Raw genomic sequence first — 23920 nt, forward strand, 5'->3', positions numbered from 1 at the left:
GAACCTTTTCAGATTGTGACTCAGCTTTGCTAAAGTCCCCAGTTAGTGGTGTCCAGAGCTCTTAAGCACACTCTTTTTGCTTTGGATCACGACTTTAACCACTCAGTCTCAAGCTTTTCACTTGGACCTTCATGACACAAGCACATGGTTAGGGACAGCTTTGATTTAGCCGCTTAGGCCTGGATTTAATTTCCTTGGGCCCTCCTATCCATTGATGCTCAAAGCCTTGGATCCTTTTTACCCTTGCCTTTTGGTTTTAAGGGCTATTGGCTTTTTCTACTGCTCCCTTTTTTTTTCGCAAGCTTCTTCTTTTTCACTGCTTTTTCTTGCTTCAAGAATCAATTTCCTGATTTTTCAGATCCTCAATAACATTTCTCTTTGTTCATCATTCTTTCAAGAGCCAACAGTTTTAACATTCATAAACAACAAGATCAAAAGACATATGCACTGTTCAAGCATTCATTCAGAAAACAAAAGTATTGTCACCACATCAATATAATTAAACTAAATTCAAGAGCTATTTTCGAAATTTATGTACTTCTTGTTCTTTTGAATTAAAACATTTTTCATTTAAGAGAGGTGAAGGATTAATGGAATTTATTCATAGCTTTAAGGCATGGTTACATACTAATGATCATGAAATAAAGACACAAAACATAGATAAACACAATATTAAAAACCGAAAAACAGAAAGAAATAAAGAACAAGGAATGAATCCACCTGAGTGAGGGTGGCGCCTTCTTGAAGAACCAATGGTGCTCTTTGAGCTCCTCTATGTCTCTTCCTTGCTTCTGTTGAATGATTCCTAGTAATTTTGGTGTTCCTCCCCTTAGTTGCTTCCAATATTTGTGTGGAGGACAACTTATCCCCTGAGGTATCTCAGGAATCTCTTGATTTGCAGCCACATGTTCTACCGCTGAGCTATGACGGCTTATATTAGTCTTTCCATCTCCCATGACTCAGAGGTGGAAGCTTTTTGTCTTCCCTTTGAGGTTTCTCTGGCTTTAGGTGCCATTAATGGTAATGGAAAAGCAAAAAAGCTATGCTTTTACCACACCAAACTTAAAATATTGCTCGCCCTCGAGCAAAAAAGAAAGAAGAGAAGAAGAAGAAGAAGAAAATATGATAGAGAGGGAGAGAGGTAGGTTCGGCTTAGGTGAGGAAGGAGGGTTTGTGTTGTGTGAAAATGAAGTAGAATGGAAGGGTATTTATAGGGAAAGGGGGGGAGGTATGTTCGGCCATTTGGGTGGGAATGAGAGGGAAATTGGTTTGAATTTTTGAAGGTAGGTGGGGTTTATGGGGAAGAGTGGGTGGATGTGAGTGGTGAATGGGGTAATTGGGAAGAGGAATTGAGGTGATTGGTGAAAGATGTTGGGAAGTGTGACATGGGGGAGAGTGAATTTGGATTAGGAGAGTGTGATTAGGATTAAAAAGTAAGGTGGGAGTATGTTAGGTGGGGATCCTGTGGGGTCCACAGATCCTGAGGTGATCCTGTGGGGTCCACAGATCCTGAGGTGTCAAGGAATTCCATCCCTGCACCAAATAGGCATGTAAAATGCCTTCGTGCATCATTCTGGCGTTTGAACGCCCATTGGTGCACATTCTGGGCGTTCAACGCCCATGTAAAGCATGTTTCTGGCGTTGAACGCCAGTTTCATGCTTGTTACTGGCGTTCAGCGCCAGAATGTTGCTTGTTTCTGGCGTTCAGCGCCAGAATGGTGCTCTGTTCTGGCGTTGAACGCCGGCCAGATGCACCTTACTGGCGTTGAACGCCAGCCTGTGCGTCCTCCAGGGTGCGAATTTTTTTCTGCTGTTTTTGACTCTATTTTTAATTTTTATGATTTTTTCGTGACTCCTCATGATCATGTACCTAATAAAACACAAAATAACAATAAAATAGTATAAAATAGAAATTAGATAAATAAAATTGGGTTGCCTCCCAACAAGCGCTTCTTTAATGTCAATAGCTTGACAGTGGCTCTCATGGAGCCACAGGGTGATCAGGTCAATGTTGTATAGTTGTCCACACCAAACTTAGAGTTTGGATATGGGATCTTAACACCAAACTTAGAGTTTGGTTGTGGCCTCACAACACCAAACTTAGAGTTTGACTATGTGGGCTCTTCTTGACTCTGAACTGAGAGAAGCTCTTCATGCTTACTCTCTTTTGTCACAGAGGGATGGCCATGTGCCTTAAACACAAGGTAGTCCCCATTTAATTGAAGGACTAATTCCCCTCTGTTGACATCTATCACAGCTCCTGCTGTGGCTAGGAAAGGTCTTCCAAGGATGATGCAATCATCCTCTTCCATCCTAGTGTCTAAGATTATGAAATCAGCAGGGATGTAAAGACCTTCAACCTTTACTAGCACGTCCTCTACTATTCCATAAGCTTGTCTTAATGACTTGTCTGCCAGTTGTAATGAGAACAAGGCAGGTTGTACCTCAATGATCCTCAACTTCTCCATTACAGAGAGTGGCATAAGATTTATCCCCGACCCCAGATCACACAGAGCTTTTTCAAAGATCATGGTGCCTATGGTACAAGGTATTAAGAACTTGCCAGGATCTTATTTCTTTTGAGGTAGAATTTTCTGAATCCAAGTATCCAGTTCATTAATGAGCAAGGGAGGTTCACTTTCCCAAGTCTCATTACCAAATGACTTGGCATTCAGCTTCATGATAGCTCCTAAATATTGAGCAACTTGCTCTCCAGTTACATCTTCATCCTCTTCAGAGGATGAATAATCTTCAAAGCTCATGAATGGCAGAAGGAGATTTAATGGAATTTCTATGGTCTCTGTATGAGCCTCAGATTCCCCTGGATCCTTAATAGGAAACTCCTTCTTGCTTGAGGAACGTCCCAGGAGGTCTTCCTCACTAGGATTTTCGTCCTCCTCCTCCCTTGTGCATTCGGCCACTTTGACTATGTCAATGGCTTTGCACTCTCCTTTTGGATTCTCTTCTGTATTGCTTGGGAGAATACTGGGAGGAGTTTCAATGACTTTCTTACTCAGCTGGCCCACTTGTGCCTCCAGATTTCTAATGGAGGATCTTGTTTCACTCATGAAACTGAAAGTGGCCTTTGACAGATCAGAGACTACATTGGCTAAATTAGAGGTATTTTGTTCAGAATTCTCTGTCTGTTGCTGAGAAGATGATGGATATGGCTTGCTATTGTTCAGCCTGTTGCGTCCACCATTGTTAAAGCCTTGTTGAGGCTTTTGTTGATCCTTCCATGAGAAATTTGGATGATTTCTTCATGATGAGTTATAGGTGTTTCCATAAGGTTCACCCATGTAATTAACCTCTGCCATGGCAGGGTTCTCAGGATCATAAGCTTCTTCAGAAGCTGCCTCTCTAGTACTGTTGGATGCATGTTGCCATCCATTCAGATTTTGAGAGATCATGTTGACCTGTTGAGTCAACACTTTGTTCTGAGCCAATATGGCATTCAGAGCATCAATTTCAAGAACACCTTTCTTCTGAGGTATCCCATTATTCACGGAATTCCTCTCAGAAGTGTACATGAATTGGTTGTTTGCAACCATGTCAATGAGTTCTTGAGCCTCTTCAGGCGTTTTCTTCAGGTGAATAGATCCACCTGCAGAATGGTCCAATGACATTTTCGAAAATTCAGAGAGGCCATAATAGAATATATCTAATATGGTCCATTCTGAAAACATGTCAGATGGACATCTTTTGGTCAGCTGCTTGTATCTTTCCCAAGCTTCATAGAGGGATTCACCATCTTTTTGTTTGAAAGTTTGAACATCCACTCTCAGCTTGCTCAGCTTTTGAGGAGGAAAGAATTTATCCAAAAAGGCAGTGACCAGCTTATCCCATGAGTCCAGGCTATCCTTGGGTTGTGAATCCAACCATATTCTAGCTCTGTCTCTTACAGCAAAAGGGAAAAGCATGAGTCTGTAGACTTCAGGATCTACTCCATTCGTCTTTACAGTCTCACAGATCTGCAAGAACTCAGTTAAAAACTGATAAGGATCTTCAGATGGAAGTCCATAAAACTTGCAGTTTTGTTGCATTAATGCAACTAGCTGAGGTTTCAGCTCAAAGTTATTGGCTCCAATGGCAGGAATAGAGATGCTTCTTCCATCAAACTTGGACGTTGGCTTTGTGAAGTCACCAAGCATTCTCCTTGCATTATTATTATTTTCGGCTGCCATCTCCTTCTCTTGTTCAAAAATTTCTGAAAGGTTGTTTCTGGATTGTTGTAATTTAGCTTCTCTTAATTTTCTCTTCAGAGTCCTTTCAGGTTCTGGATCAATTTCAACAAGAGTGCCTTTATCCTTGTTCCTGCTCATATGAAAGAGAAGAAAACAAGAAAAGAAGGAGGAATCCTCTATGTCACAGTATAGAGATTCCTTTGTGTTAGTAAAGAAGAAAGGGGTAGAAGAATGAAGAAGGAGATTCGGATTTTTGGATGAAGAGAGGTGAAGAGAAGTGTTAGTAATTAAATAATCAAATAGAAGAAGAAAAGAGAAGGGAATTTCGAAAATAATTTTAAAAAGGGGTTAGTGATTTTCGAAAATTAGAGATAAATTGTAATTAAAATTAAAGTTTAAAACAATTAATTAATTGAAAAGAATTTTTGAAAAAGGAAGAGGTATTTTCGAAAATTAGAGAGGGAAAAGTAGTTAGGTGGTTTTGAAAAAGATAAGAAACAAACAAAAAGTTAGTTAGTTGATTGAAGAAGATTTGAAATCAAATTTGAAAAAGATAAGAAGATAATAAGTTAGACAAGATATTTTGAAATCAAATTTTGAAAAAGATAAAATTTTTGAAAAAGATCAAATAAAAGATAAAAATATTTATTTTAAAAATTTTGAAATTGTTTACTTCACTAACAAGAAACTACAAGATAAGATTCTAGAACTTAAAGATTGAACCTTTCTTAACAAGAAAGTAACAAACTTCAAATTTTTGAACCAATCACATTAATTGTTAGCTAATTTTCGAAAATTTGATATAAAGATAAGAAAAAGATTTTGAAAATATTTTGAAAAAGATTTTTGAAATTTTCGAAAAATAGAAAAAATGAAAAAGATATGATTTTTGAAAAAGATTTTAAGAAGATAAGATTTTTAAAATTGAAATTTTGACTTGACTTGTAAGAAACAACTAATTTTTAAAAATTTTTGACCAAGTCAACCCAAAATTTCAAAAATTTGGAGGGAAATAAGGAAAAGCTATTTTTTTTTATTTTTGAATTTTTAATTATGAGAGAGAAAAACAACAAAAATATTCAATGTATGAAATTTTTAGATCAAAACCATGAATGCATGCAAGAATGCTATGAATGTCAAGATGAACACCAAGAACACTTTGAAGATCATGATGAACATCAAGAACATAATTTTGAAAAATTTTTGATGCAAAGAAAATATGCAAGACACCAAACTTAGAAATCTTTAATGCATGGACTCTAACAAACAAAAAATGCATATGAAAAACAACAAACAACACAAAATAAGAAAACATCAAGATCAAACAAGAAGACTTATCAAGAACAACTTGAAGATCATGAAGAACACTATGAATGCATGGAATTTTCGAAAAATGCAAGAAAAATTTTTTTAAAAGCATGCAATTGACACCAAACTTAAAATTTGACTCAAGACTCAAACAAGAAACACAAAATATTTTTTATTTTTATGATTTTCTAATTTTTTTGGATTTTTATTATTTTTTTCGAAAATTATATTAAAAAAAAACGAAAATAATAATAAAAAAAAATATTTTTGAAAGATTTTAGAAAACTTTTTGAAAAGAAAATTACCTAATCTGAGCAACAAGATGAACCGTCAGTTGTCCATACTCGAACAATCCCCGGCAACGGCGCCAAAAACTTGGTGGACGAAATTGTGATCCATATTCTTTTATATTTGTATGAAATCATTATTATGGCACCAGTTGAATTCACAACTCCGTTCAACTAACCAGCAAGTGTACTGGGTCGTCCAAGTAATAAACCTTACGTGAGTAAGGGTCGATCCCACAGAGATTGTTGGTATGAAGCAAGCTATGGTCATCTTGTAAATCCCAGTCAGGAGGATAAAATTATGGAATTTAGAAAATCAAATATGATTAATAAAAATAAACAGAAAATAAAATGGATAGAGATACTTATGTAAATCAATAGTGGAAATTTCAGATAGGCGTATGGAGATGTTGTGCTCCTCTTGAATCTCTACTTTCTTATTACATTCATCCAATCCTTCTTACTCCTTTCCATGGCAAGCTGTATGTAGGGCATCACCGTTGTCAATGGCTACATCCCATCCTCTCAGTGAAAACGTTCCTATGCTCTGTCACAGCACGGCTAACCATCTGTCGGTTCTCAATCATGTTGGAATAGAATCCCTTGATTCTTTTGCATTTGTCATCACGCCCAGCCTTCAGGAGTTTGAAGCTCGTCACAGTCATTCAATCCCAGAATCCTACTCGGAATACCATAGACAAGGTTTAGACTTTCCGGATCCTCATGAATGCCGCCATCTATCTAGCTTATACCACGAAGATTCTGTTGGGGAATCTAAGAGATATGCGCCCGGCCTAGAGTAGAACGGAAGTGGTTGTCAGTCACGCGCGTTCATAGGTGAGAATGATGATGAGTGTCACGGATCATCACATTCATCAAAGTTAAGTGTAACGTATATCTTAGAATAAGAATAAAAGAGAATTGAATAGAAAGTAATAGTAATTGTATTGAAACTTGAGGTACAGCAGAGCTCCACACCCTTAATCTATGGTGTGCAGAAACTTCACCGTTGAAAATACATAAGTGAAAGGTTCAGGCATGGCCGAATGGCCAGCCCCCATGATCTGAGAACTAATCGTCCCAAGATGTCAAATACATTAGTTAAATGTTCTATTTATAATAAACTAGCTCCTAGGGTTTACATGAGTAAGTAATTGATGCATAAATCCACTTCCGGGGCCCACTTGGTGTATGTTTGGGCTGAGCTTGATCAATCCACGAGCTGAGGCTTCTCTTGGAGTTGAACTCCGAGTTATGACGTGTTTTGGGCGTTCAACTCCGGATCATGACGTTTTTCTAGCGTTTAACTCCAGACAGCAGCATGTACTTGGCGTTCAACGCCAAGTTACGTCGTCAATTTCCGAATAAAGTATGGACTATTATATATTGCTGGAAAGCTCTGGATGTCTACTTTCCAACGCCGTTGAGAGCGCGCCAATTAGAGTTCTGTAGCTCCAGAAAATCCATTTCGAGTGCAGGGAGGTCAGATTCCAACAGCATCAGCAGTCCTTTTGTCAGCCTTTTTCAGAGTTTTGCTCAAATCCCTCAATTTCAGCCAGAAATTACCTGAAATCATAGAAAAACACACAAACTCATAGTAAAGTCCAGAAATGTGAATTTAACATAAAAACTAATGAAAACATCCCTCAAAGTAGCTTGATCTTACTAAAAACTAACTAAAAATAATGCCAAAAAGCGTATAAATTATCCGCTCATCAGATACCATGCACATTAGAGGGTACTTGTACCAAGAAAGCTCTATGTGATCTTGGGGCAAGTATCAACCTAATACCTGCATCCACTATCAGAAAGCTTGGCTTGACTGAAGAAGTCAAACCAACCCGAATATGCCTCCAACTTGCTGATGGCTCCATCAAATATCCATCAGGCATAATTGAGGACATGATTGTCAAGGTTGGGCCATTTGCCTTTCCCACTGACTTTGTAGTGCTGGAAATGGAGCAGCACAAGAGTGCAACTCTCATTCTAGGAAGACCTTTCTTAGCAACTGGACGAACCCTCATTGACGTCCAAAAAGGGGAATCAACCCTGAGAGTCAATGAGGATGAGTTCAAGTTGAATGTTGCCAAAGCTATGCAGCATCCAGACACATCAAATGACTGCATGAGTGCTGATATTATTGACTCTTTGGTGGATGAGGTCAATATGACTGAAAGTCTCGAATCAGAGCTAGAGGACATCTTTAAAGATGTTCAGCCTGATCTGGAGGAACTAAAGGAAATAAAAGAAATTCTGAAAATTCCTCAAGAAGAAGATAAGCCTCCTAAACCTGAGCTCAAACCACTACCCCCATCCCTGAAATATGCATTTCTGGGAGAATGTGACACTTTTCCAGTGATCATAAGCTCTGATTTAAATCCACAGGAATAGGAAGCACTAATACAAGTGCTAAGGACACACAAGACAGCTCTTGGGTGGTCCATAAGTGATCTTAAGGGCATTAGCCCAGCAAGATGCATGCACAAGATCCTATTGGAGGATGATGCTAAGCCAGTGGTTCAACCACAAAGGCGGCTAAATCCAGCCATGAAGGAGGTGGTGCAGAAAGAGGTCACTAAGTTACTAGAGGCTGGGATTATTTACCCTATTTCTGATAGCCCCTGGGTAAGCCCTGTCCACGTTGTCCCCAAGAAAAGAGGCATGACAGTGGTTCATAATGAAAAGAATGAACTGGTTCCTACAAGAACAGTTACAGGGTGGCGTATGTGTATTAACTACAGAAGGCTCAATACAGCCACCAGGAAGGATCATTTACCTTTACCATTCATAGACCAGATGCTAGAGAGACTGGCAGATCATGAATATTACTGCTTTTTGGATGGCTATTCAGGTTACAACCAAATTGCAGTAGATCCTGAGGACCAAGAGAAAACAGCATTTACATGTCCTTCTGGAGTATTTGCCTATAGAAGGATGCCTTTTGGTCTGTGCAATGCACCTGCAACCTTTCAGAGGTGCATGCTCTCTATCTTCTCAGATATGGTAGAGAAATTTCTGGAAATCTTCATGGATGACTTTTCAGTATTTGGAGACTCATTCAGCTCCTGTCTTAACCATCTAGCACTTGTCCTGAAAAGGTGCCAAGAGACTAACCTGGTCTTAAACTGGGAGAAATGTCACTTTAGGGTGACTGAAGGAATTGTCCTTGGGCACAAAATTTCAAGCAAGGGAATAGAGGTGGATAAAGCAAAGGTAGAGGTAATTGAAAAATTACCACCACCTGCCAATGTTAAGGCAATCAGAAGCTTTCTGGGGCATGCAGGATTCTACAGAAAGTTTATAAAGGATTTTTCAAAAATTGCAAAACCTCTGAGCAACCTGCTAGCTGTTGACACACCATTTGTGTTTGACACTCAGTGTCTGCAGGCGTTTGAGACCCTGAAAGCCAAGCTGGTCACAGCACCAGTCATCTCTACACCAGACTGGACATTGCCATTCGAACTAATGTGTGATGCCAGTGACCATGCCATTAGTGCAGTGTTGGGACAGAGGCATAACAAGCTTCTGCACGTCATTGATTATGCTAGCCGTATTTTAAATGACGCACAGAAGAATTACACAACCACAGAAAAAGAGTTACTTGCAGTGGTCTATGCCATTGACAAGTTTAGATCCTATTTAGTAGGGTCAAAAGTGATTGTGTACACTGACCATGCTGCTCTTAAATACTTACTCACAAAGCAGGATTCAAAACCCAGGCTCATAAGGTGGGTGTTGCTTTTGCAGGAGTTTGATATAGAAATAAGAGACAGAAAAGGGACAGAGAATCAAGTAGCTGATCACCTGTCCCGGATAGAACCAGTAGCAGGAGCATCCCTCCCTCCTGCTGAGATCTCTGAAACCTTTCCGGATGAGCAATTGTTTGCTATTCAGGAAGCTCCGTGGCTTGCAGACAGTGCAAACTGTAAGACTCAAGGTTCTCCTTCTGTGACCATGGAGAGGAAGCATGAAAAGCTTCTCTCAATACAGAGTCAAACAAAACCCCCACAGTCAAACTCTAAGTTTGGTGTTGGAGGGTCACAACCAAACTCTAAGTTTGGTGTTGGAGAGGTTCCAACATTGCTCTAAACATCTGTGAGGCTCCATGAGAGCCCACTGTCAAGCTACTGACATTAAAGAAGCGCTTGTTGGGAGGCAACCCAATGTTATATTTATTATTTTCCTTTGTTATTTTATGTTTTCTATAGGTTGATGATCATGGAAAGTCACAAAATCAATTGAAAAAGCAGAAACAGAATGAAAAACAGAAAGAAAAACAGCACACCCTGGAGGAAAACTTGCTGGCGTTTAAACGCCAGTAAGGGCAGCAAATGGGCGTTTAACGCCCAGTCTGGCACCATTATGGGCGTTTAACGCCAAAAAGAGGCACCAGACTGGCGTTAAATGCCAGGAATGAGCACCAAGCTGGCGTTAAACGCCAAAAATGGGCACTAGCCCGGCGTTTAATGCCAGGATTAGCAGAAGGAGCATTTTTGCTCGCCACTTAGTGCAGGGATGAATTATCCTTGACACCTCAGGATCTGTGGACCCCACAGGATCCCCACCTACCCCACCACTCTCTCTCTTCTTTCTTCTTTTGCTTGAGGACGAGCAAACCTTCTAAGTTTGATGTGGTAAAAGCGTTGCTTTTTGTTTTTCCATAACCATTTATGGCACCTAAGGCCGGAGAAACCTCTAGAAAGAGGAAAGGAAAGGCAAAAGCTTCCACCTCCGAGCCATGGGAGATGGAGAGATTCATCTCAAGGGATGCACTTTCCTCCACAAAACTATTGGGAGTAAATCAACACCTCCCTAGGAGAATTGAGTTCCAACATGGGACAACTAAGGGTGGAGCACCAAGAACATTCCATCCTCCTCCATGAAATTAAAGAAGATCATAGAATCATGAGAGAGGAGCAACAAAGGCAAGAAAGAGACATTGAGGAGCTCAAGCACTCCATAAGATCTTCAAGAGGAAGAACAAGCTCACTAAGGTGGACCCGTTCTTTAATCTCCTTGTTCTTTATTTTCTATTTTTCGAATTTTTATGCTTATATTTATCTATGTTTGTGTCTTATTACATGATCATTAGTATCTTAGTGTCTATGCTTAAAGCTATGAATGTCCTATGAATCCATCACCTTTCTTAAATGAAAAATGTTTTTATTACAAAAGAACAAGAAGTACAAGATTTCGAATTTATCTCTGAAACTAGTTGAATTAGTTTGATGTGGTGACAATACTTTTTGTTTTCTAAATGAATGCTTGAACAGTGCATATGTCTTTTGAATTTGTTGTTTAAAGAATGTTAAATTTGTTGGCTCTTGAAAGAATGATGGAAAAGGAGAAATGTTATTGAGGATCTAAAAAAATCATCAAATTGATTCTTGAAGCAAGAAAAAGCAAAAAATAAAAAATAAAAATAAAAAAAAAGAAAAAAAAGAAGAGAAGAAGAAAAAGCAAGCAGAAAAAGCCAATAGCCCTTTAAACCAAAAGGCAAGGTTAGAAATAAAAAGTGATCCAAAGCAAAAAGAGTGTGCTTAAGAACCCTGGACACCTTTAATTGGGGACTCTAGCAAAGCTGAGTCACAATCTAAAAAGGTTCACCCAGTTATGTGTCTGTGGCATGTATGTATCCGGTGGTAATACTGGAAGACAGAGTGCTTTGGGCCACAGCCAAGACTCATAAAGTAGCTATGTTCAAGAATCATCATACTTAACTAGGAGAATCAATAACACTATCTGAATTCTGAGTTCTAAACTTCAAAGGATAAAGTGAGATGCCAAAACTGTTCAGAAGCAAAAAGCTACTAGTCCCGCTCATCTAATTGGAGCTAAGTTTCATTGATATTTTGGAGTCTATAGTATGTTCTCTTCTTTTTATCCTATTTGATTTTCAGTTGCTTGGGGACAAGCAACAATTTAAGTTTGGTGTTGTGATGAGCGGATAATTTATACGCTTTTTGGCACTATTTTTAGTATGTTTTTAGTACATTTTAGTTAGTTTTTAGTATGTTTTTATTAGTTTTTATTTAAAATTCACTTTTATGGGATTTACTATGAGTTTGTGTGTTTTTCTGTGATTTCAGGTATTTTCTGGCTGAAATTGAGGGACCTGAGTAAAAATCTGATTCAGAGGCTGAAAAGGACTGCAGATGCTGTTGGACTACAGAACCCCAATTGGCGCGCTCTCAATTGCGTTGGAAAGTAGACATCCTGGGCTTTCCAGCAATGTATAATAGTCCATACTTTGCCCGAGATTTGATGGCCCAAACCGGCGTTGCAAATCAGCTTCAGAATTCCCGGCGTTTAACGCCGGAACTGGCACAAAAATTGGAGTTAAACGCCCAAACTGGCATAAAAGCTGGCGTTTAACTCCAGAAAAAGTCTCTACACATGAAAGCTTCAATGCTCAGCCCAAGCACACACCAAGTGGACCCCGGAAGTGGATTTTTACGTCATTTACTCATTTCTGTATACCCTAGGTTACTAGTTCACTATTAATAGGATCTTTTGACATTGTATCTTCACCTTATGACACATTACACGTTTCTTACTGTATCTTCTACGGCATGAGTCTCTAAACCCCATGGTTGGGGGTGAGGAGCTCTGCTGTGTCTTGATGGATTAATGCAATTACTACTGTTTTTCATTCAATCACGCTTGCTTCTTTTCTAAGATATCACTTGTTCCTAAACTTGATGAATGTGATGATCCGTGACACTCATCATCATTCTCACCTATGAACGTGTGCCTGACAACCACCTCCGTTCTATCTTAGATTGAGTAGATATCTCTTGGATTCCTTAATCAGAATCTTCGTGGTATAAGCTAGAATTGATGGCGGCATTCAAGAGAATCCGGAAGGTCTAAACCTTGTCTGTGGTATTCTGAGTAGGATTCAAGGATTGAATGACTGTGACGAGCTTCAAACTCCTGAAGGCTGGGCGTTAGTGACAGACGCAAAAGAATCACTGGATTCTATTCCAACCTGATTGAGAACCGACAGATGATTAGCCGTGCTGTGACAGAGCGCGTTGAACATTTTCACTGAGAAGATGGGAGGTAACCATTGACAACGGTGAAACCCTACATACAGCTTGCCATGGAAGGAGCCTTGCGTGCTTGAAGAAGAAGACAATAGAAAAGCAGAGATTCAGAAGATAGAGCATCTCCAAAACCTCAACCTGTTTTCCATTACTGCAAAATAATTACTTATTTCATGTTCTTTTACTTTTCACAATTAAACCTGATAATTATTGATATCCTGACTAAGAGTTACAAGATAACCATAGCTTGCTTCAAGCCGACAATCTCCGTGGGATCGACCCTTACTCACGTAAGGTATTACTTGGACGACCCAGTGCACTTGCTGGTTAGTTGTGCGGAATTGCAAAAGTGTGACTGCAATTTCGTGCACCAATTACAGAAATTCAGAAGACAAAGCATCTCCAAAACTCCAACATATTCTCCATTATTGAGTAACAATTATTTATTTTATGCCCTTTCACTTTTTACAATTGAACTTGAAAAACACTGTTGTTGGCATCCTGACTAAGAATAATAAGATAACGATAGCTTGCTTTAAACCAACAATCTCTGTGGGATTCGACCCTTACTCACGTAAGGTATTACTTGGACGACCCAGTGCACTTGTTGGTTAGTTGTACGGATTGCAAAAGTGTGATTGCAATTTCGTGCACCAAAGAGCTTTTCTGGAGCTACAGAAGTTCAAATGAAGCGCTCTCAACGGATATGGAAAGCTGACTTCCAGAGATTTCCAGTAATATATAATAGTTTATACTTTGTTTTAGATTTAAAGGCCCAAAACTGGCGTCCAACGCCTGCTACCTGCCCCCTTCCAAGCGTCTAGCGCCCAAAGAGCAGAGACCAATGTACAAACGCCCAAAGAGGACCCTCCAGCTGGTGTTCGACACCCAAGGAGTCTCATAGCACGTGGATCTCATCAAAGCTCAGCCCAAACACTCACCAAGTGGGCTCCAGAAGTGGATTTTAGCACTAAATAGACTGTTTTACCCTTATTAGTTATCTGTTTAGTTTTGAAGTGTATTTTACATAATCATTAGAGAGGAACGCACACTATTCAGCCTATTTTCATTTCCCATTGTATTTTTACTTCAGTATGAGTTTCTAAACCTCCTAGGTTGAGGGGAGGAGCCCTGCTGAGTCCTATGAATTAATAAAAGTACTACTGTTTCTCTTCGATCCGTGTTTGATTAATTCTAAGATGTATATTTGTACTTCATCATGGTGAATAGGATGATCTTACCAATTAGCTCTATTCACCACATTAAGGCAAACGTGCTTGACAAACACCCGTGTCTACTTAGGTCAGAATGCGTCTTTCACCGGACAAGGACAACTAACAGCTTGAATATACATCTCTCAGACAGCTAATCTACGACTTTGTTGGGGACTTATTGAGACATCAGTTCAGCCAATTTCCATGGATATTAGGGTCTCTGTGGTAGATGCTAGAACCCAAAGATGTAGCATTCTCTGATCCAGAAGATCCGACCTTGTCTGTGGCGTTTTGAGTTGGATCATAAAGGAGAATGGATTGTACGCGCTTCACCCTCAAGTAGAGATGGATCCACACTAAACCAGGGGTTCAGATCCGGAGGAGTATTGGCAGCTGCTCAAAGCAGTGTTAATCACATACAGCCTGCCATTGAAGAAATCACTCACAAGCAAGGAGAGCAGTAATACCAGAGTTAATTCAGAAAGACAAAGCAATTCCAACTCTCAACTCTATTCCTATCATTTAATCCAATTGGTTTTACCCCTTTCACACATTACTCTTACAACTCTATATATGACATATAATCATTCAAAGTTTATCCAACAACCTTCTGATTCCGCCTGACTAAGACCTGCAAGATAACCATAGCTTTCTTCAAACCACAATCCTCGTGGAATCGACCCTGACTCGCTCAGGTATTACTTGGATGACCTAGTGCACTTGTTGGTACTGCCGTACGAAAAGGTGTAGGGTTTGTGTACGCACACCAGACAACATTCTGTTTTTTGTTTTTTGTATGGTATTTAACTCTAAAGACAATGTATTGTGATGACATTAAAACTTTATAACTTTGTTGTGGTATTTATCTCTTAAGATAATGTGACAATTAGCCTTCAATAACAAGTTATTACTAAGATTACTTAGTTTGATTACTTATTTTGTTTATGGCTTAACATAATTTATATCAACAGTGATAGAGAATTGTTTGCAACATTTGAAAAATTTATAATAATGGATAGAGAATTATTTCCAACTTCAAATAACTACTCCTATTTAAGTCATGCAATTCAATACACCATTACATGTTCACATAACATAACCGGGTTTACTTAGAAGCACATATCAAACAACAAAGTATCACACTAACTACAACTACCCCAAACATAAAAATCATTATTAGTTTCAAAGATCTAACTTTAGCTTCCAAACTGCCCAATTTCTATGCCACTTTCACCCTCCATTCTTCATAGTCACTTTCAACCTCCATATCAGTTCCATAATCTTTCTTTGTACCACATTGATGAGCGGATAATTTATACGCTTTTTAGCATTGTTTTTAGGTAGTTTTTAGTATGTTTTAGTTACTTTTTAGTATATTTTTATTAGTTTTTATGCAAAAATCACATTTTTGGACTTTACTATGAGGTTGTGTATTTTTCTGTGATTTCAGGTATTTTCTGGCTGAAATTGAGAGACTTGAGCAAAAATCTGATTCAGAGGCTGAGAAAGGACTGCAGATGCTGTTGGATTCTGACCCTCCTACACTCGAAGTAGATTTTCCGGATCTACAGAATCCAAATTGGCGCGTTTTTTATTGCGTTGGAAAGTAGACATCTTGGGCTTTCCAGCAATATATAATAGTCCATACTTTGCTCGAGATTTGATGCCCCAAACTGGCATTCAAACGCCCACCAGAGACCCTTTTCTGGCGTAAAATGCCAGAACTGGCACCAGAACTAGAGTTAAACGCCCAAACTGGCATCCAAGCTGGCGTTTAACTCCAAGGATGGCCTATACACGTGAAAGCTTCAAAGCTCATCCCAAACACATACCAAGTGGGCCCCGGAAGTAGATTTCTGCACTATCTACTCATTTTCTGTAAAAACCTAATTTACTAGTTTAGTATATATAGCACTTTCTACTATTGTATTAGAGGTCTTTAACCTTTTGGAGTTCTTCGAACCCTTTTTGGAGGCTGGCCATTCAGCCATGCCTAGACTATTTTGTTCTTATGTATTTTCCAATGGTGGAGTTTCTACACCTCATATATTAAGGTGAGGAGCTCTGCTGTTCTTCATGAACTAATGCAAGTATTATTGTTTCTCTTTCAATTCACGCCTACTTCTTCTCTAAGATATACTCTCGTACTTAATTCAGTTAAGTCAGAATGAAGGGGTGACCCGTGACAATCACCTACTATCTTCATTACTCGCTTAGCCAAGATCCGCGTGCCTGACAACCACAAGCGGTCTACATGATGTTCAACGTAGTCATTGGACGACAGCTGGAGTATACTCTCTTGGGTCTCTGATTCGTGATTCGCATCATCTCTCCGGACAACAGAGCATCCGAATCTGAGATTAGAACCTTCGTGGTATAGGCTAGAACCAATAGACAGCATTCCTGAGATCTGAAAAGACTAAACCTTGTCTATGGTATTCCGAGTAGGATTTAGGAAGGGATGACTGTGACGAGCTTCAAACTCACGACTGTTGGGCGCAGTGACAGTGCGCAAAAGGATCAAGGGATCCTATTCCGACACAAGTGAGAACCAACAGATGATTAGCCCTGCGGTAGCTGTGCCTGGTATTTTTCATCCGAGACGAGAAATCCGACAGTTGATTAGTTGTACAAAAACCGTAGCCAAACCATTTTCACTGAGAGGATCATACAGCTTGCCGTGGAAGGGAAGACGCATGATTGGATGAAGACAATAGGAAAGCAGAGGTTCAGAAGCAACAAAGCATCTCCAAACGCTTATCTGAAATTCCCACCAATGAATTACATAAGTATCTCTATGTTATTTTCCATTTATTTATCTTTTATTTTTCCTCATAAATATTTGAATCCGCCTGACTGAGATTTACAAGATGACCATATCTTACTTCAAGCCATCAATCTCTGTGGGATCGACCCTTACTCACGTAAGGTATTACTTGGATGACCCAGTGCACTTGCTGGTTAGTTGTGCGGAGTTGTGAAAAGTGTAATCACAATTTCGTGCACCATGTTTTTGGCGCCGTTGCCGGGGATTGTTCAAATTTGGACAACTGACGGTTCATCTTATTGCTTAGATTGGGTAATTTTATTTTATGTTTAAGCTTTTTGTTTTTATTTTTGAAAAAATACAAAAAATATTTATAAAAGGATCATAAAAACCAAAAAAATATTTTGTGTTTCTTGTTTGAGTCTGGTGTCAAATCTTATGTTTGGTGTCAATTGCATGTTTTTAATTTTCCTAAGTTTTCGAAAAAATTCATGCATTGTGTTCTTCTGTGATCTTCGAGTGGTTCTTTATGATTTCCTTTGTCTGATCTTATGATTTTCCTATTTTGTGTTTTATGTTGTTTTTCATATGCATTTTCAAAATAATAGTGTTTGAACATTCAAAATTTCTAAGTTTGGTGTCTTGCATGTCTTTCTTTTCTTAAAAATTTTCAAAAATATGTCCTTGATGTTCAGCATGATCTTCAAAGTGTTCTTGGTATTCATATTGACATTCAAAGTGTCCTTGCATGCATTACTTGTTTTGATCTTGCATTTTTATGTTTTATTTCATTTTGTTATTTTTCTTTCTCTTCATTAAAAATTCAAAAATAAAAAAAGTATATATTCTCAAGTAAATAATACAAAGAAATGAAGGTTCAGAACATAAGGCAGAAGAATCACAGAGAAAAAGAGCTCACTGGCGTTAAAACGTCAATAAAGAGGAAATTTGGGTGTTAAACGCCAGAATGGCTATCATTCTGGGTGTTTAACGCCAGTAAAGGTACCATTCTGGGCGTTAAACGCCAGAATGGGCAGCATTCTGGGCGTTTGGAAAAACACCCAGTAAGGAAGGATTCCTGGCTAGCGTTAAACGCCCAAAGAGATAGCCACATGGGCGTTAAACGCCAGAATGGATATCATTCTGGGCATTTAACGCCAGAATAGTTCCAATTCAAATTTTTTTTTCAATTTTTCATGTTTTAAATCATAATTTTAAATCTCATCTTTCCACATTTTCAAAAATTCTTGCTAACAATTAATGTTTTGATTCAAAAAATTGCAAGTTTGTTACTTTCTTGTTAAGAAAGGTTCAACCTTTGAATTTTAGAATCATATCTTTTAATTTCTTATTAGTCAAGTCATCAATTTTAAAAATCAAATCTTTTTCAATCAAATCTTTTCAGTCAAATCTTTTCAATCATATCTTTTTTAAAATCAAATCTTTTTCAATCATATATTTTTATTTTGATTTCAAAATCTTTTTTCTAACTTCTTATCTTTTCAAAATTATTTTCAAATCTTTTTCAACTAATTACTATTTCTTATCTTTTTCAAAACCACCTAACCACTTTTCCACTTCCAATTTTCGAAAATCACTAACCACTTTTTCAAAAATCTTTTTAATTAACTAATTGTTTTAGTTTTAATTTTCGAATACTCTATCTCTCATCTCTTTCTATTTATTTGCAAACACTTTTCTTCTACTTATAATTCGAACTCTCTCCCTCCCTCTGTGTTTGAATTCTTCTTATTCTCTCTCTACCTCATTCCTCTATTCTTCTTTTCTTCTGACACATCAAGGAATCTCTATACTGTGACATAGAGGATTCCACTACTCCCTTTTGTTCTCTTCTTTTTCATATGAGCAGAAACAAGGATAAAAACATTCTTATTGAAGCTGATCCTGAACCTGAAAGGACTCTGAAGAAGAAGCTAAGAGAAGCTAAAACACAACACTCCGAAGAGGACCTTACAGAGAATTTCGAAAAAGAAGCAGACATGGCAGCTGAACCCAACAACAATGCCCGAGATGCAAGGAAGATGCTTGGTGACTATGCTGCACCAACTTCTACTAAAGCACAACACTCCGAAGAGGACCTTGCAGAGAATTTCAAAAAAGAAGCAGACATGGCAGCTGAACCCAACAACAATGCCCGAGATGCAAGGAAGATGCTTGGTGACTATGCTACACCAACTTCTAACTTCTATGGAAGAAGCATCTCAATTCCTGCCATTAGAGCAAACAACTTTGAGCTTAAGCCTCAATTAGTTTCTCTAATGCAGCAGAATTTCAAGTTTCATGGACTTTCATCGGAAGATCCTCATCAGTTCTTAGCTGAATTCTTGTAGATCTGTGGTACTGTTAAGACCAATGAGGTTGATCCCGAGGTCTACAGACTTATGCGTTTTCCCTTTGCTGTGAGAGACAGAGCTAGAACATGGTTGGACTCACAACCTAGAGAAAGCCTGAACTCTTGGGACAAGTTGGTCAATACTTTCTTGACCAAATTCTTTCCACCTCAAAAGCTAAGCAAGCTTAGAGTGGACGTCCAAACCTTCAAACAGAAGGAAGGTGAATCCCTCTATGAAGCTTGGGAAAGATACAAGCATTTAACCAAAAGATGTCTTTCTGACATGCTTCCCGAATGGAGCATCATATGTATATTCTATGATGGTCTGTTTGAATTATCCAAGATGTCATTGGACCATTCTGCTGGTGGATCTCTTCATCTAAAAATACCTGCAGAAGCCCAGGAACTCATTGACATGGTTGCAAATAACCAGTTCATGTACACTTCTGAAAGAAATCCTATGAATAATGGGATGACTCAGAAGAAGGGAATTCTTGAGATTGATACTCTGAATGCCATATTGGCTCAGAACAAAATATTGACTCAGCAAGTCAATATGATTTCTCAGAATCTGACTGGATTGCAAGCTGCATCCGGTAGTACTAAAGAAGCCTCATCTGAAGGAGAAGCCTATGACCCTTAGAACCCTGCAATGGAAGAGGTGAATTACATGGGAGAATCCTATGGAAACACCTATAATCCTTCATGGAGGAATCATCCAAATTTCTCATGGAAGGATCAACAAAAGCCTCAATAAGGCTTTAACAACAATAATGGTGGGAGAAATAAGTTTGGCAATAGCAAACCCTTTCCATCATCTTCTCAGCAACAGATAGAGAATTCTGAGTAGAGCTTCTCAGACTTAGCAAACATAGTCTCTAATCTATCTAAGACCACTCTCAGTTTTATGAATGAAACTAGGTCCTCCATCAGAAATTTAGAGGCACAGGTGGGTCAGCTGAGTAAAAGAGTTACTGAAACTCCTCCTAGTACTCTCCCAAGCAATACAGAAGATAATCCCAAAAGACAGTGCAAGGCCAGAACTATAACCAAGATGGCCGAACTTGGAGAGAGTGAAAAGGCAGTGATTCCCAATGAGGAAGACCTCAAGGGACATCCACTGACCAATAATAAGTTCCCTATTGAGGAACCAGAGGAATCTGAAGCTCATACAGAGACCATAGAAATTCCACTAAACTTACTATTGTCATTCATGAGCTCTGATGAATATTCTTCCTCTGAAGAGGACGAAGACACTGTTGAAGAGCAAGTTGCTTAGTATCTAGGAGAAATCATGAAGCTGAATGCCAAGTTACTTGCTAATGAGACTTGGGAGGATGAACCTCCATTGCTTACCAATGAACTGAATACATGGATTCAGCAAACATTGCCTCAAAAGAAACTAGATCCCGAAAAGTTCTTAATACCTTGCACCATAGGCACCATGAGCTTTGAAAAGGCTCTATATGACCTGGGTTCAGGTATCAACCTCATGCCACTCTCTGCAATAGAGAAACTAGGATCTTCGAGGTACAAGCTGCAAGAATCTCACTAGAGATGGCAGACAAATCAATGAAACAGACTTATAGACTTGTAGAGGATGTCTTAGTGAAGGTTGAAGGCCTTTACGTCCCTGCTGACTTTATAATCCTAGACACTGGAAGGGATGAGGATGAATCCATCATCCTTGGAAGACCCTTCCTAGCCACAGCAAGGGCTGTGATTGATGTGGACAGAGGAGAGTTAGTCCTTCAATTGAATGAGGACTACCTTGTGTTTAAGACTCAAGGATCTAAACATGGAGAAGAAGCATGAAAAGCTTCTCTCAATACAGAGTCAAACAAAGCCACCACACTCAACTTCTAAGTTTGGTGTTGGAAGGCCACCATCATGCTCTGAGTATCTATGAAGCTCTGTAAGAGCTTCCTACCAAATTGACATTAAAGAAGCACTTATTGGGAGGCAACCCAATTTTATTTATCTATATTAATTAACTTTTCATTTTATTTTCCAATGTTATTATATGTTTTCTTTAGGTTAATGATCATGTGAAGTCACAAAAATAGCTGCAGAATTAAAGTGAAATAAAAAACAGCATCAAAATAGCACACCTTGGAGGACAGGATTACTAGCGTTTAAACACCAGTAAGGATAGCAGAATGGGCGTTTAACACCCAGTCTGGCAGTATTCTGGGCGTTAAATGCCAGAAATGGCACACAGACTGGTGTTTAACGTCAGAAAATGGTGTCTGGCTGGCGTTAAACTCTAGCAAGGGTAGCAAAATGGGCATTTAGCGCCTAGTCTGGCAGCATTCTAGGCGTTAAATGCCAGAATTGGCAGCCAGACTGGCGTTTAACGCCAGAAATGGGCATCAGTCTGGCGTTTAACGCCAGAATTGGCATATAGTGTGCGTTTAAACGCCAGAAAGGTGCAGGAATGAGAAATCCTTGACACCTCAGGATCAGTGGACCCCACAGGATCCCTACCTACCCCAACCCACTCTTTTCCTTCTTCACACCTTTCTATAACACTCTTCCCCAAACACCATTCACCTATCAAATCCTACCCTCTTCCCCATAACCTCTTCACCACTCACATCTATCCACTATTTCCCTCCCAAACCCACCCATTCTCACACGGATTCCCTATCCCCCTTACCTTATAAATAACCCTCTACACTCCTTCATTTTCACACATCACCAACACTTCCTACACCCTTGGCCGAACGCTTCACACACCTCCATCTCCTCTAATTCTTCTTCTTCTCCTCCTTTCTTTCTTCTTTTGCTCGAGGATGAGCAAACATTTTGAGTTTGGTGTGGGAAAAAGCTCTGCTTTTTGTTTTTCCATAACCATTAATGGTACCTAAGGCCGGAGAAACCTCTAGAAAGAGGAAAGGGAAGGTAGTTACTTCCAACTCTGAGTCATAGAAGATGGAGAGATTCATCTCAAAAGTCCATCACTAGAAAGTGGATGGAGCAAAGAAGAGAGCCCACTCATGGACCTCAACAAGAGCATGAGGAAGTTCCTCATCAAGAAATTCCTAAGATGCCTCAAGGGATGCATTTTCCTCTACACAACTATTGGGAGCAACTCAACACCTCTTTAGGAGATTTAAGTTCCAATATGGAGCAACTAAGAGTGTGCTTAAGAACTCTGGACACCTCTAACTGGGCACTCTAGCAAAGCTGAGTCACAATCTGAAAAGGTTCACCCAGTTATGTGTCTGTGGCATTTATGTATTCGGTGGTAATACTGGAAAACAAGATGCTTAGGGTCACGGCCAAGACTTATAAGTAGCTATGTTCATGAATCAACATACTAAACTATGAGAATTGATAACACTATCTAAATTCTGAGTTCTTATGGATGCCAATCATTTTGAACTTCAAAGGATAAAGTGAGATGTCAAAACTGTTCAGAAGCAAAAAAGCTACTAGCCCCGCTCATCTAATTAGAACTAAGCTTCATTGATATTTTGAGATTTATTGTATATTCTATTCTTTTTATTCTATTTTATTTTTAGTTGCTTGGGGACAAGCATCAATTTAAGTTTGGTGTTGTGATGAGAGGATAATTTATACGCTTTTTGGCATTGTTTTTAGGTAGTTTTTAGTATATTTTAGTTACTTTTTAGTATATTTTTATTAGTTTTTTATGCAAAAATCACATTTCTGAACTTTACTATGAGTTTATTTATTATTCTGTGATTTCAGATATTTTCTGGCTGAAATTGAGGGACCTGAGCAAAAATCTGATTTAGAGGCTGAGAAAGGACTGCAGATGCTGTTGGATTCTGACCCTCCTGCACTCGAAGTGGTTTTTCTGGAGCTACAGAAGCCTAATTGGCGTTCTCTTAACTGCGTTGGAAAGTAGACATCTTGGGCTTTCCAGCAATGTATAATAGTCCATACTTTGCCTGAGATTTGATGGCCTAAATTGGCATCCAAACGCCCACCAGAGACCCTTTTCTGGCGTAAAATGCCAGAACTGGCACCAAACTGGAGTTAAACGCCCAAACTGGAATCCAAGCTGGCGTTTAACTCCAATGATGGCCTATGCACGTGAAAGCTTCAAAGCTCAGCCCAAACAGACACCAAGTGGGCCCCGAAAGTGGATTTCTGCATTATCTACTCATTTTCTGTAAAAACCTAGTTTACTAGTTTAGTATATATAGCACTTTCTACTATTATATTAGAGGTCTTTAACCTTTTGGAGTTCTTCGAACCCTTTTTGGAGGCTGGCCATTCGGCCATGCCTAGACCATTTTGTTCTTATGTATTTTCCAACGGTAGAGTTTCTACACCTCATAGATTAAGGTGAGAAGCTCTGCTGTTCTTCATGAACTTAAGCAAGTATTATTGTTTCTCTTTCAATTCATGCCTAATTCTTCTCCAAGATATACTCTCGTACTTAATTCAGTTAAGTCAGAATGAAGGGGTGACCCGTGACAATCACCCACTATCTTCATTACTCGCTTAGCCAAGATCCGCGTGCCTGACAACCACAAGCGGTCTACATGATGTTCAACGTAGTCATTGGATGACAGCCAGAGTATACTCTCTTGGGTCTCCTGATCCGTGATTTGCATCGTTTCTCCTGACAACAGAGCATCCGAATCTGATATTAGAACCTTTGTGGTATAGGCTAGAACCAATAGACAACATTCCTGAGATCCGAAAAGTCTAAACCTTGTCTGTGGTATTCCGAGAAGGATCTGGGAAGGGATGACTGTGACGAACTTCAAACACACGACT

General features: G+C 39.1%; 2 non-coding genes across 2 annotated transcripts; one reads left to right on the forward strand and one right to left on the reverse strand.

Annotated features, from left to right (window-relative positions):
- Nucleotides 1-3684: 3684 nt before the first annotated feature.
- Nucleotides 3685-3788, forward strand: LOC130958896 (small nucleolar RNA R71). Its single transcript, XR_009077998.1, has one exon. It is a non-coding gene; the product is annotated as a small nucleolar RNA R71 (small nucleolar RNA).
- Nucleotides 3789-19343: 15555 nt separating this feature from the next.
- Nucleotides 19344-19451, reverse strand: LOC130958215 (small nucleolar RNA R71). Its single transcript, XR_009077348.1, has one exon. It is a non-coding gene; the product is annotated as a small nucleolar RNA R71 (small nucleolar RNA).
- Between the last annotated feature and the right edge of the window lie 4469 nt (nt 19452-23920).

The sequence above is a fragment of the Arachis stenosperma genome, chromosome 10 (assembly GCF_014773155.1).
Source record: "Arachis stenosperma cultivar V10309 chromosome 10, arast.V10309.gnm1.PFL2, whole genome shotgun sequence".
Taxonomy (NCBI): domain Eukaryota; kingdom Viridiplantae; phylum Streptophyta; class Magnoliopsida; order Fabales; family Fabaceae; genus Arachis; species Arachis stenosperma.